At 44.0% G+C, this 13,975-nt stretch overlaps 1 protein-coding gene across 8 annotated transcripts in view; it reads left to right on the forward strand.

Annotated features, from left to right (window-relative positions):
• The window catches only part of IL1R1 (interleukin 1 receptor type 1), a 57,382-nt gene that overhangs the window by 14,089 nt on the left and 29,318 nt on the right, over positions 1 to 13,975 (forward strand). For 3 of the 8 annotated variants that reach the window (XM_039840104.1, XM_039840102.1, XM_039840105.1), the window contains exon 1: positions 8,626 to 8,845. The exons of 3 other annotated variants lie outside the window; for them this stretch is intronic. The gene's annotated coding sequence lies outside the window, so the exon portion shown is untranslated. Of the gene's footprint in view, positions 1 to 8,623; positions 8,846 to 13,975 lie in introns of those variants that run through there. 2 more of the 8 variants (XM_039840107.1, XM_039840109.1) reach the window with 1 other exon arrangement.

Genomic DNA, 13,975 nt, shown 5'->3' on the forward strand with positions numbered 1-13,975 from the left:
TTAAAATACTGTCAGGTACGTTAATTATCTGTAATTTTCTCAATAACTCTCCAAAGTAACTGGGCAGGAATTTTTATATCCATTTCATAGGTTCGAAAAGCTTGAGTAGGTTCCCCGAACATCACTAATGTATGGCATATAACGAATATCTCTGCCATTGACTACATGTCAGATGATTTTTAACTGCTTTTTACATATTAATTTATTCAGTTCTCACAACAATCCAATAAAGTGGGGACTATTAATAACATTAAATCTACCGTTAAGGAAACTGAGACACAGAAGTTCAGTGACTTGCTCAGCACTGCATAGCTGGGCTCCAACCTATGGCAGCTACTACATACTTTAGGCTGTTTTTCATTTTAAGGGTCTCTATACACTTTTAAAAATTATTGAGAACTTTAAAGAGATTTATTTGTATCAATAATAAAATAAATTTTTATTGATCATTTAAGAGTAACAATGAATGCATTACCTGTTAACAGAAATAACATCTATTTTTGTAAAAATAATTATATTTTGAAAACAAAAAAATTAGAAATACATCATTTAGCTTCCAAAAATGTACACTCGTGAGAGAATGTGTGTGAAGAAGGCACACACCATCCTTAAATTATTTTCAAAGTAGTTTTGACCTTGTGGGCCCCTGAAAGGGTCTTAGGGACCTTTGAGAGTCACTCATGTAGAATAACTTTTTCTCCTTAACATTTTTTAAATACTTTTAGAATTTCCTCTCAACTTCTCCTTCCGGATGCCTGTATTCAAGCAATCACAATTGCTAATAATTTGTCCTTCAAAAGTCTTGGGTTTGGCAAACTTGGAGATAGAGGATTGGGCTCTTTAGACTTCATAGTTCTCCCTTCTTCCATTTTTCCCTTCCCTTCTTTCCTCCATCATTCCTTTCCTTCTTTCTATCTCTCCTTCCTTCACAACTGTTCTTTCCTTTCCAAGTCAAGTGGCGCAAGCTTGAGAGTTTTTCCATTCAGGCTAGTGCCTCACAACTGGCCCCTCTGCCTCTAGGACCAAAGTTGTCCTTTACCTGATGTCATTCACAATTTACTTCCTCAAAAGTCTTGGTCCTTAGGTTCGAATCCCACCCTCGTCACAAAAAATAAATAAATAAATAAAAGCCTGGATTTGGCCAACATTTATTAATTCTGTGTTATGTTTTATAAATATTTCAAAACTTTTCCAACTAAAATTAAAAACTTTTTGCGATGTGCAAAAAATTTTAGATATGGTTACAGCTGACTGTCATATTTATGAAACTATGTAGCAGACTTCTGCTACAAACCAAGATTGAACAATAGGGCCTGGATTCACTTTTGCATCAGAGACAACCCCCCAAATTGTGTAAAATACATGAAACTAGGGCATTTAAGATGTTGGACATCAGCCAGCAAAGGAGAGTGATCTCTAAGAGATAGGAACCAAATGAGGTGAGCCCTACAATTGCTTCTGCTTATTAACTTGAGAGTTGCCAGGCCATGGAAGAGTGTCCAGCCATTTCCATAGGGAAGGGGGACCCAAGCACAACTCAGCAAACTTCCTGAATTGATGAGACAGAGCTGAGAACCAAGGGTGACCGAGACAGCTCCAGTTCATGGGAAGAATGTTGGAGAGGACACAGCTGTAACGAGAAAACTTCAGATCTGCAAAGAGAAGTAAGACAGATTAAAACAGAAAATAATTAAGTAGAGAACAAAAATACAATAGAGAAAATCAAGGACACTAAAAGCTGATTCTTTGAGAAGATCAATAAAATTAATAAATCTTTAGCCAGAATGATTAAGAATAAAAGACAGAGACAGAAATATCAATAGCAGGAATTAGATAATATCACTGCACTACACTACAAATTTTAAAAGAATAATAACAGAATGTTAGGAACAAAATTATGCAAAAAAGCATTGGCACTGAAGTGAAATGGACAAATTCTTTGAAAGATACTCAAGAAGAAATAGATAACTTGAATAACCCTCTATCTATTAAAGAAATTGAATTTGTAGTTAAAAATCTTTCCACAAAGAAAACTTTAGGCCCAAATAACTTTCTTGGTGAATTCTATCAACACTTAAGGGAGAAATTATATCAATTCCATACGAACTCTTCCAGAAAATTGAGGAGGAGTAAATTCTTTCCAACTCATGAGTTCTTCCCAACTCTATGAGGCTAGCATTACTTGGATATCAAAACCAAACAGGAGATTACAAGAGAAAAAACTACAGACCAATATTTCTCATGAGGGAAGGTATGAGCAGGTATGATTTAGCTGAACAATGAAAGACAGACTGAATGAAAACATGGTTGATCGAAAGAAAAGGGGAAAGTGTGAAGAAGATTTCTGTTTAGGTATAAATGTAAAATGAGCAGATTATCTATTCTAGATGAAAACTAGCTAGCTGGAGAATGATGCCTGTTCCAGAGGCCCTGAATTGTCTAAATTTTAGAGCAGCAATGTCCATTAGAACAGTTCGCAGTGGTAGAGATGTCTATGGCTGGGCTGTTCAATATAGTAGCCAGTAATGATGTGTGGCTAGTGTGACTCAGGAACCGGGTTTTTACTTTTATTTAATTTTAAATATTTAAATAGCTTCATGTTTCTAGAAGCTACACCTATTGGAGAGTGCGGATCTAGAGGAATAGGAGAGAGAATCCTTGGAGCCACCTTCTGAGAGCCCATGCATAAATCACACTCAAGAGATCTTCTGTGTTTCCTACCCAAAGTCTGGTCCAATTTGGATCCCGAATCTTTATGCTGCTATTGGGGAATTGAGACAATAGGCTTCCGCTTTTGCTACTCAAGGCCCAGTGGCATTGGCCTCCTCTGAGGACAATACCAGCTACATTCTAGATCATAAGCTGAGGTCATCAACAGGTCTAACTAACCCAGAGTAGAAACAGATCAGCACCCACAATCCAGGCTCTTCATTCAGTGATTTACTTACGAGGATGTGAGAGGCAAAGAAGGAATCAGTGATACTATGTACTCTTCTTTCATCCCTTGAACCCAAGGCAGAGAGCTTTCCCGATTCTCTCAGGGCAGTCATGCAATTACTGTTGGATAGAAGTTCACCTGCTGCTAAGGTATTGCCCAGTTATTTGTTCAAAGGAAAGATGAGAAAGAGGAAGTGTTAAGTGTTAACATAATCTTTGGACATTAGGTAAGTAATTCAATAAATATGGCATTCCCGAGTCTGACCAGATTTTTCTTCTGCTTTTGTTGTCAGAAGTAGTGACTTGCTTTTTACTCTCCCAAGTATTTTTGCTGGTGGAGGCTTACTTCTCATGGGTTGCACTGCTTCTTGGAAAATCATTGAATAATAACACTAGACACTAAATCATTCCTGTAGTTAGCATTTGCTGAAAAGTATAAGGTTAGAGCTACTTCTTTTATTCTAAAAATGCTTGCGTCTAAATATTCTAAGTGTGTGTACAGATAAATCTCTTTGACCAAGTCCTAGCTCTCATTTCTCCTTTGTTTGCTGGTGAGATAGTCATAATAATAATGTCAAGGAAGTCCTCCATACCTGTGGGCAGTGTTCAGAGGTGATGCTGCCATTTAATTCTGAGATACCTTGCTTGCTAGGCTGATTCTATATGGTACAGGATGGGCCATGGAGAATCATGACACATTTTTGAGTATGATCATTGCTTTGCTTATCAACAAACTCAGTGACTTAAAACAATAATGTATTATTATTGTTCATGGTTCTGTGGGTTGATGAGACTCTGCTGGGTGGTTCTCCTTTGGGGCCTCTCCTATGGACGTAGTTGGAAAGCTGCTGGTTAGGGTCGACAGACTTGATATCCAAGATGGCGTGCTCCCATGCCTGGAGTTGGTTCTGGCTGTCAGCTGGGGCTGCGGACTGGCATACTTCCATGTGGCCTCCACGTGGCTTGGGATTTCTGATAGTACAGCAGCTTAGGATAGTAATACTTCTTACATGGCAGCTTTGGGCACCAAGAATGAATGTTCCAAGAAGCCCAGGAAGAAACTGGAAGGTTTTTGAAGATCTGGCCTCAGAAGTCCCTAAAAGTCAATTCTACCTCATTCTATTGGTTGAAATTGGTTGTGTTAAGTCACTGAGGCTAGCGCAGTTTTCAAGGGAGGTGATGAGACTTCACCTCCTAATTGAAGGAGGAGCAAAGAATTTACAGTCATCTTTAATCTATTATGTTAAAAGGAAACAACTTAGAGAAAATAAATTGGCAGTTATGTTTATAAAGGATCAAAGAACTGAAAGGCTGAAACATGAAAGTCTGGATTTTGGTAGGTGCTTGTGGAAAAGGGAAAGTGACAAAACTTAGAATTACAGAAACTCGAAGAGAACCAAAGATGGTGAAACTGTAGAATTACAAGGGAAAAAACATTATATTTAGAAATGAATATAAAGAAGGCAATACTTCTATGTGTCTCACATACGACTAAGCACAGAGGTTGTGATGGGCCTTTCTTGGATGACTGGGTAAGCTGGTAATGGCTACCTTTCGCTTGGTGATGGATGGTTTGGTTATTGGTGCTTTAAGTTTCATGTGTCAAAGCAGTCATCATATCAAAGACAGATGGCATAAGAGAGAGGCCACCAGTCCAGTTCTGTTAGGTGCAAAGGTTCTTTGAGGATCCTAATTCATTCTCCTCTGGAACTTGCTGTGCTGTTTCTGTATTAGCATGAGGAAAACCTGGTGCAAGACGCTTCTTTCAGTCATTTGCCTCACTGAGCATGATTAAAGCTGCAATTAGAACAAATGTTGGCAGGGCTGCCTGCCATGTCCGTCTTTTCTTGCTCATCTCCCAAAGAGGTGAAGAAATAGTCCATTGCCCATGGCAATCTATCATATTTTACACTTTCTCAACAGCTCTCACATCCAGTACACATGTGGCTTTCTGACTTGTCCAGGTCTTGCACAATCAGAGGAGTCTGAATAGAAAGATGATCCTAGAAGTCCACATACAACTACTAGGAGAAATAAAGAGTGTTGAGTTGATAAAAACTGAGAAGTTGAAGTGATGAGAAGTAATAAGATACATAGATTTAAAAAAGTGGTTTTTTGGAGGTCAGTAGATGGAAAATGTGTAAAAGGTTCAGAAAACGAGGCTGTAGAAGGAAGTCCATCTAGGACAGTGGTTTTTAAATCTATCTCAGGGAACACTGTGGTTCTGTGAGCGGTTACTGGCAGTTTCATAAATAACAAAAAATAGACGTAGCAAGAATCACAGAATTGCTTTCTTGCAATTCTGTGTGCAAGAATGTAATCCTCTTTATTTCCCACAATTAAAATCAATTTAGCTCATGAATCCTCATTTCCATCTAGGCCAGAAAAAAAAAATCTTGCCATTTCAGTGTTGTTGAGCCTCCACTGGTTCAAGATGCAATCTCTTTGGGGACCCAGCACAATCTATTCAGAATTCTTCCTTTTCCAAACCCCTTTTTGTCTCTGGGTGGTCACTGAGTTCTTTGGTGGTAGTGGAGGTGAAGGGCATGGGCAGCTTAAGCCTCATCTTGTCCTCCAGGGAGAGCCAGGCCTGTTACTCCTACATCACTCTCTGCCCTGGTCTCAGCATCACACAAAGGCCTTGCAGACCTAAGCTGACATCACTGCTCACCGACAAGGGCTCTTCTCGATGTTGGTCTGCTCAGCCCTTTTGCAATCCCCTTTAAGGACTTGGAGACTCTGAATACCCTGGGAAGCAGTGGAATTGGTTAAATAGCTTGTTCTGAAGCTCAGGCAGTTCCTCTGTCAGGACCGTGCCTTGACCCAGACCATGCTGGACACAGGACTTTAGAATGACATCGGTAGTGTCAAGTGTTATGCCCTGGGGATCCCAATAATGCCCCTCTCTTCCAAGATTCCCATCAGTCTCCTGTCTCAGGAGGAGGCCAGGGTTCCTCTTGTTTGGAGGTGCTGGAGAATGGCGGCACTGTGCCATCTCTGAGAGACTTTTCAGGGTTGATAAACACCGTCAGCTCTACTCTGTTCTTCTCCTCAGCTGTTGGTCAACTCTGCTCCTTCGAGTGGGAAAACCCATATCTTTACATTACCATAGATTCTTTTAAACTCAGTGGTTTATAATCTAAACTCTATGTTCAAGGTTCTCCAACACTATGGCTTTGAGGAATTCAATAAAACAAGCCCCAAAATGCTTCCTCTTGAAAGTTTTCAAGCCAGTGTTCATGTTTATAATGGACAATCCTTCAAAATGCCCTGTCGCATAAGCCACAGGAAATGTTTTATGTTTCAGATCATCAGATCATTTTAGACCGGTCAACATGACTTTGTTTCATGTGCATTATGAGAAATACCTAAGAGGGTTCCATGATCTGAGCAGCTTGACATGTAGGGGAAGACTGAAAACGCTCAAGGAGTATAGTCTCTTAAAGAAGATGTCCCAGGGGTAGCAGACAGTCAAATCTTTCAAATGAAGAGTTTTAGAGGTGAGACAGTAGTGAGGGAGGCACAATCTAGAAGGTGTCCTGAGTCTACAGATGGTATTTCTGTTACCCATAAGTTTTTGTCCAACAACTGTTACTATCTTCAAGAAGTGATGTGTCTTACACTGAAGCACACACTCACATTCAGAGCATTTGTGTGATGCTGAGACCAGGGCACAGAATGACATAGGAGTAACAGTCTGCCCCTCATGAAGCCTCCAACCTAGGGAGTGGAGCAAGACAGGTGGACACCTAAGTTACCTAGGAAAGGAAACGAAGGGAGGAGAGTCAGGGAAAGTGGTCAGCATGGTTGAGTGAGGGTGGAGGTGAATTCGAGGTCCCAGACAGAACAGTGGTTATGGGTGGAGAGGTCTTCAAACCTCATCCCCATTTGTGGGGAGAAGGTGTTTGAGAATCCTACCTGGGTCTAGGTGCCCATGTTTTTAACAGGGCAGTTGGAGTAAGGGTGGGTGTGAGGCATCAGAATATAAAGAAAAATAAAAGATAAGTGTAATTTTTATTTCCTTATTATTTTATAGCACAAATCAATTTTACTTGCTACTTGAAAACTATTTAAAAACCTTCATTACCTAAACAGTAAGATGAATTTATGTTCACCAACATACAGCTTCTGGGCTAGCTCTGCACCGTTGGGGCAAGCCCACCTCTTTTAGGATTCATTGACTTGGAAGCACTGCACTGAAGCGGCTTCAGGTGAAGGGTTCTAAATTAGGGCACCACTGGGGGGCTCCAAGGGACAGTTGTTTACAACCCTGGCTGCATAGCGGAATTGGCTGGGAGCTTTACAAACAGTGGCATTTGGGCTCCAGTCCCAGAGGTTGTGACATGGCTGATTTGGGCATAGGTGGTCCAGATCTGCCCCAGGAATCCTTGTGTGTAGTCAAGGTTTTGAGAACCAGAACTCTAAAAAGGGACACTAAGAGATGGAACTTCTGATTCAGATTTGAGTCTGTGCCCCTGAGAATGAGGAACCATAAGAGCGTTGAACCTAGATTAAAAAAAAAAAAAGGATAACAGTCAACATGCCAGGCCACAAGGCAGCGTTGGGGCTGACAATTATTGTGGCTTATTCCTTTATGCTTTCTTCCAGCCCAGAATTATGTGGGGTGGCCCAGTGTACCTCAATTCTTGTCTCTTATGGAGATACCAAGGGATAGGGTAGGGAAATAAGCGCCTGCCCAGCCTGGAAGGGATACAGTAAGGGATGGTGTGTTCTGTTAGGAAGGAAGCAAACATTTATTTATTCAGTGCCTCCTCCAAAGATGGCCCAGTAAGTCCTCCAAACAAGCTTAGCTCCAGTCACTTGTTGGAGGCACAAAGTGGCAGAGGAAGAGCAAGCTTCAAGCTCCTGGCTGTTGGGCTTAGAGCCCAAGCCAGCCAGCCACTGCCAGGACCTGGGCATCCTTCCCTCCCTGCCCTGTGACCTTGGCCATTCATCGTGGCATTTCTCTGAGTAAGAACAAACTCTCATTTGCAAAATGAGCTGGTGGGGGTAAGTGGGTTTTAAGCTTAAACAGATAATACCTGGTCTGGCCAAGAAGCCTGATATCAAAGTTGTACCACCTCTAAGCTGCTTTTTCATTTGGGCGCATAGCAATAACAATAAAAGCATCAGGTGACTCTAGTGTAGTGTCGATTCTGTGCCAGGCAGTGGTTTACAGTAACTGCTCATTTAATCTTCCCAAACATTCCGTGAGATGGGAGCCGTTATGATCCCCTTCACAGAAGAGGAAACGGACGTACAAAGAAGTGAGTGCCTTGTTCAAGTTCACTGAGCCAGTCAGTCTGAGAGATCTAGGACTCGGTCTCTTCTCTCAGGCTCTGGGTACAAAAGTGTGTTTGCCTCGGGGTCTCATGTCCAGGACCCCACCGCTGGGTTGCAGCCAGGTCGCGATGTCTAGGTGAGTAGTCTCAACTCTCTTTGGGTGGCATTACTGTCGTTGTCCCTCCAGGAGCTGGGTCGTGGTTTGGGAGTGTGCGGCAGCCTCCCAGTGCCCAGTGGAGCGCGGGCCCCACGGGGATGGCGGGCGCAGGGCAGCGTGGTGTAGAGATCCGGGCGGGGGTGGGGCATCGGGCCAGCTGACTCGCCGCCCGCAGTCTGTCCCTGCAGAGCGGTCTCCGCCCAGCTGCCCGCCCCCGCGCCGTCGGGGCTGGAGCCTGAGCCGCGCCCCGCAGTCCCGGCGCGCAAGGCGGGCGCTGCTGGTGCTCGCGGCCCTGAGCCCGCTGGGAGCGAGCGGCGGCGGCCGGAGGAGCGAGCGCGGCCGGGCCAGCGCCCCTAGAACCGGCGGGAATGTGACGGCCGTGCGCCGCGCCCGGAGCACCCTCGCTCTGTATCCTGGGCGGCGGGCAGGGCGGGCTGCGACCCCGCACGCCCCACGGGACTCATCGAGGTAGGAGAACGCTGGAGCTGGCGGGGCTGGGTCGCGCGTGGGGGACTGACTGTGGCTTGGACATCTTCGCGATGTCTGCTTTTCTTCTGCAGCGCGTAGAAAGCGTGTTTTCTAAATTGCCCTTGGCCGTCAACTTGTGTAGGAAGGCGATGGCGATTTAATCTGTGGGGTTCTTTTTTGTTTGTTCGATTTTATTCATGTTTGGAGCAGGACAGAGGTTGTTCAGATCCCTTTTTGGGGAACTTGCTGGTGGCTCTGGAGGTCGGTCTCTCTCTCTCTCTCTCTCTCTCTGTAAATTGCTTCCAGGCATTGTAATACGGCCAAGTTCAACCGGTTTAGGAGTGTCCTTCCTTCTTAGAAGTTCAGAAGTGTCCCTGTAAGGGATTTAAGCTCAGAGAGGTCAGTCTCCTTAACTAGATGGGGATGAATGCCCTGAACACAGGCAGGGAGGGCTACTTGTGGCCCCTCTGATTCAAGGACATGCTGGGTGGTGTGGATACAAACAGACACCAAGAAGACACTCATTGACAGTAGGCCTGTCAGGCTCTTTACAGTTTATAAGGCCCTTTATACTTACTGCTCTTTTATCCTGCCAACAGTCTTGTGAGAGACATATTAGTATCTCCCTCCTTTCACATCAAAGGAAGCAGAAGCTTATCAGGGTGACTGACTTGCTGAAGGACTGGCACCCAGGACAGGGACACCTCTGGACGCCAAACCCCATGCCTACTACTTTATGGCATGATGGCTCCCAGTGGTCCCTGCCTGCCAGGCTGTCTTCTCTGCCCAGCCGGGAGGGAGGAAGGCTGCCAAGCAGTGCGCAGATTCCTGCCAGGGGCAGCTGTCCAGTGTTTCCTGGCAGCAAGGACTGCTTGCCAGATGGGCATGTTCCAGTAGTTCTAGCTCCAGAGCTTAGAAACTGAGTGAGGGATGTCTCTGGGCTGCTGATACCATGGAGAAAAGGTGAGTTGAGATTCATCACCATGGAATGTGATGCTTGGGTCATGCTGGCTTAGTGGCAAGCTTCTGGAGGGTGAATGTAAACCATGGAACTCCTCTGTGCTTATTGATGACCGGTGGAAGCCCAGAGATGGTGCTGGGGGAATTAGCTACATCCCCTGCTCAAATTACTATGCAGCTGTGGGTGTTTTTTTCTCTCCTGAGTCCCTTACTTTCTTATTTATTTAATTTCCTATTTAATATTTCATTTAGCAGTCTGTATTCATATCCAGTATTATGTTGTGTGCTAGTCAAAAACACAGGACCTTTGGGCTAGGATTTGATGGGAGAAGGGGTGTGGAACCCCTGATTTATTTCTAGTCTTACTTGGCTATTTTGCTGTGTGTGGAACATAACCCCACAGATAAAGGGGACAACTGTATAATGTAAACCTCACTGAACTATATTCTTGTAAAGCTGCCAAGTGGGGCTGCAAATGCAGAGATAAGCTAAGTGCCCCAGCCCTCTCGTGCCTTGGCACTCTGAGAAATGCCAGGACTGGACTGCAGAGCAAGCAGACTAGCATCTCCAGGACTTTGCGCAGCCACTGGTATTTTTTAAGCCCCCCAGGTGGTTCTAATGTGTAGGCAAGGTTGACAACACTGGTACACTTTCTTGCTGGCAGTGAGAGGGAGGCAGCCTGGTGGGGCACAGCCATCTGTGTCTTCAAGATGGAAAAGAAGTGCTCAGGAGAAGTAAAAGCATTCCTGGTACAGAGAGAAGCAGGAACTTTTTCCTGAAAGTCTCCATTTAAGAGCAAGTTTGAGGCTGTCTCTTGAAATGACCCCCATCGAAAGTACAATTTGATAGCCACATTTCAGCTGGGCTCAGGGTGCTGATAGGAGGTCTGTGGTCTGAGGCATCCTGGGATCTGCACAGCCGGCTTCCCAAATGGGGGGAACTTTGGACCCCTGAAAAAATAACCAGTGACTCCTGACTAGTCGTCAAATTAAGAGATAGATGCTGTCACTTTATGTTTTTATTTATTTTTTATTTTTTATGCCTACAGCACCTTATCTTCCTAGGTGGTCTCTCGTCCAGGTACTAACCAGGCCTGAGTCTGCTTAGCTTCCGAGATCAGACGGGTTTGGGCTTGTTCAGGGTAGCATGGGTGTAGATGATGCTGTCACTTTAGATCAGGGCTTCACACCTCATTCAAAACCCAATACCCCCTTGTCATATTTTAAAACACCCCTTTTAAAATTCTGAAGTAATATAATAAAACTTGCCTACAACAAAATTTCCAAATAGTCAATATAATAGCTAGTTGTAAAGAATAAACGAAAATAATTTGTATTAAAAAAAAAAGTGTGGATTTCAGTGTGTGACTGCTTGGGCAGAGTTAAACTGGAACTGAGTAAGGTCACCAAATGCTTTATGTGGACTGACTGTAGGACAGCATGGTGGGACAGCTCTAGTGCAGCCTGGAACAAATGAGTCCTATTCAGTCAGATGAGTGACTCCTGGTCAAGGTCTAAATGATAGTCAAAGACCAGTCCTTTTTGTTTTCCCAGTAAGTGCATCCCTGGAAAATTTAGTATATGTGAAAAGTGGCCAACTATACATATTTTATATAAGTGTAGGATACGGTTAGGTGCTAGGGTCCGAAATTGTAAATGATGTTTTCCATTGGCATGAAAGTCTGAGGTAACTGGAAGTCATGCAGGACAAGGGACACATCTTTACTGGGCAGAACTGCCTTGCATTGTCCCAGAAATCTAGCACCCCTGGCCTCCACCATTAGATGCATTGCTGTGATCACCCAAAACATCCTCTTCCCACATTTTCCCAAATGCTCCTGCAGGGGCCATGCGGGCCCTTGGAGAACCATTGCTTTCCTGGCATCACTCGATAGGAAGTGAGTAAAGCACTAATGCACATGTGTGCCCTGAAGAAGCAGGGCGCCCATGGGGTGTAAGCTAGCTGTCCAGAGAGCATGCATGTTAACTGTTAAAGCATTGTGGCGGTGGAGATAGAAATCAGAACAGTGGGTGCTGTGTGCAGTGGACAGTGACTACTAAGGGACACAAGAGAACTTGAAGGGGGATGGGAATGATCTATATCTTGATGGAGTATTTCTGGTGTATACAGTTGTCACAGTTAACGGAATTTTACACTTAGGATTTGTTGTGTGTTTCACTTTTTCTTTCAATAAAAAAGCCTGCAGACGTGAAAACAGTTAAAAATTCTTGTGGAGAATGCCTGGTCCTCTGAGACTCCACCTGTAGATTCTACTGTTATTACCTGACTGGAAGGCAGTGCTCAGGGACATGCTGTCTCTCACAGTCAATTTCGACAAGTCTTGTGTGGTAGGACTCAGTGTCATAGCCTTTGGCAAGTGCCTCGATTGGAACTGTGCTGGAGGGATGAAGGAAGGCAGAAAGGGCAAGGCAGAGCATTTAAAAGGGGACAAGGGACAGGAGACCAGAACCATTCCCCTCTCTGAGTCTGGTTTGTGTCATCCAGGGGGTTCGTAGGGACAAAACGGAGACCTCGTTAAATACCAGTCTAGCGGTCAAGAGGCTTCGGTCTGGCCCATATCTGTCCTTAGCCCTCTTGTGACAGTAATCACATCCCTCTGTGCTTTGTCTTCCCCTTTGCCCTGAAAACCCACCAATCTGGTGGTTTCATGCCTTGTAATAGCTGAACAGCACCACCTAAAATCTCTGTTGCTCTCTTTCTTTGCCTTATCTTTATATCCTGCACATGAGATCCTTTGATGATTAAAAAATGTTCCTTGCCTCATTTGTACAGATAAAGAAGCCACATAAAACCATTGTGAGCTAGGCTTTTGTATCCACCCACCGATAGGAGGATGGCCAAACTGTCAGTGTTTCTTGGACTTTTTGAGATGTTGAGTGTTTCCATTGCCTCTGTTGTGGGGCGGTTTTGTTTGGTCATAGTTGTGTAAATAAAGCTTTTTCTCAGGGGAAAAATCTATGAGAGCCATGCTGAATGCACAGGTGAGTTTTAGGATGTCTGTGTGGGGTGGAGTGTGTGTCGCTCATCTCTGCAGGACGAAAATGGCTGTGTCACATTTGGAGACCCCTCTGGGGTCACTTCCATGTTTTCCTTCCATGTCTTGAGTGGGGAACCATCCTGGGGGGATCTCCTGAGTAATTAGGTTGCTCTGTCTGTCCCCATAGGGGTGAGTGCTTCCATTTTGCATGATTGTGACTCTGGGTGTTCACGGGGCTCGGTGCCTCTCAGATTTTCCCACCAAAAGAGTCCTCTTGGGAAATGGAAAGTAAATGCTCAACCCAGTATGCCAAAGTGGCTCACCTTAAGAGTTATTGATGCCTCACGTTTCAACTGTGGGGGTTTTCCTTTCCGCTTCATAGTATAGCCATATTTTCTCTAATTTGAAAATAATAACTCCTCCCAGAATATATTTTGGTAAAATCAATACGCTAGAAAGATGAATTTTGAGTTTCTCAACTGTTTACAGCATCTCCTTGGGGGTTTGTGGAACAAGGACTTGCGCAAATACAGAATTCCCAAGTATTTTCCACAACTGTGTGGTTCTGTGGCTTTATAAGTAAGTTCCTTTATACTTCATCTTCAAAACTGATATTTTTGGTCTTGACAAAGTGGGAAATTATTTAATAGCTGTTTGAATCCTTGTAACAGGAGGTCATAATTATAGATTTTATTTTAATACCATAACCCATTCCCCATACATGTTTCCACTGGTTCTCAATAGAACATGGAAGTTGTGATATTTCATGAGCTAAAGAACCTGCTTTAGTCCTTGCTTTTTCCAGGCACTCATCCACAGTCATTTCTCAGCTATAGTCAATTGGTTGGAGCCTACTTCTCTTCATATTTCTTCATCATGCCAAATATGCATATACACTCATGTTGATTCACGTTCAGGATGGGAAGCTGTAGTAAACGATGCTGCGAACGTATTTATGAGGCCCTCAGTTGTCACAAGTGGACCATGGAAAGTACCATCAGGATTTCCTTTTCAATTGCAGAAGTGAGGCCCTGCTACTTCCGGTCCCTGGAAGAACAAGGATTCACCTCATGACATCTTTTCTCTTTTTCTGGGTTTCTGTAGAGTTTCCTGCAGAACTTCCCTTAAACCCAGACCCTAGAGGGTTCTGCTCTGCTTCTCAGCCAGCCACA

This window comes from Pteropus medius, unplaced genomic scaffold, assembly GCF_902729225.1.
Source record: "Pteropus medius unplaced genomic scaffold, Ma_sr-lr_union100, whole genome shotgun sequence".
Lineage (NCBI taxonomy): Eukaryota > Metazoa > Chordata > Mammalia > Chiroptera > Pteropodidae > Pteropus > Pteropus medius.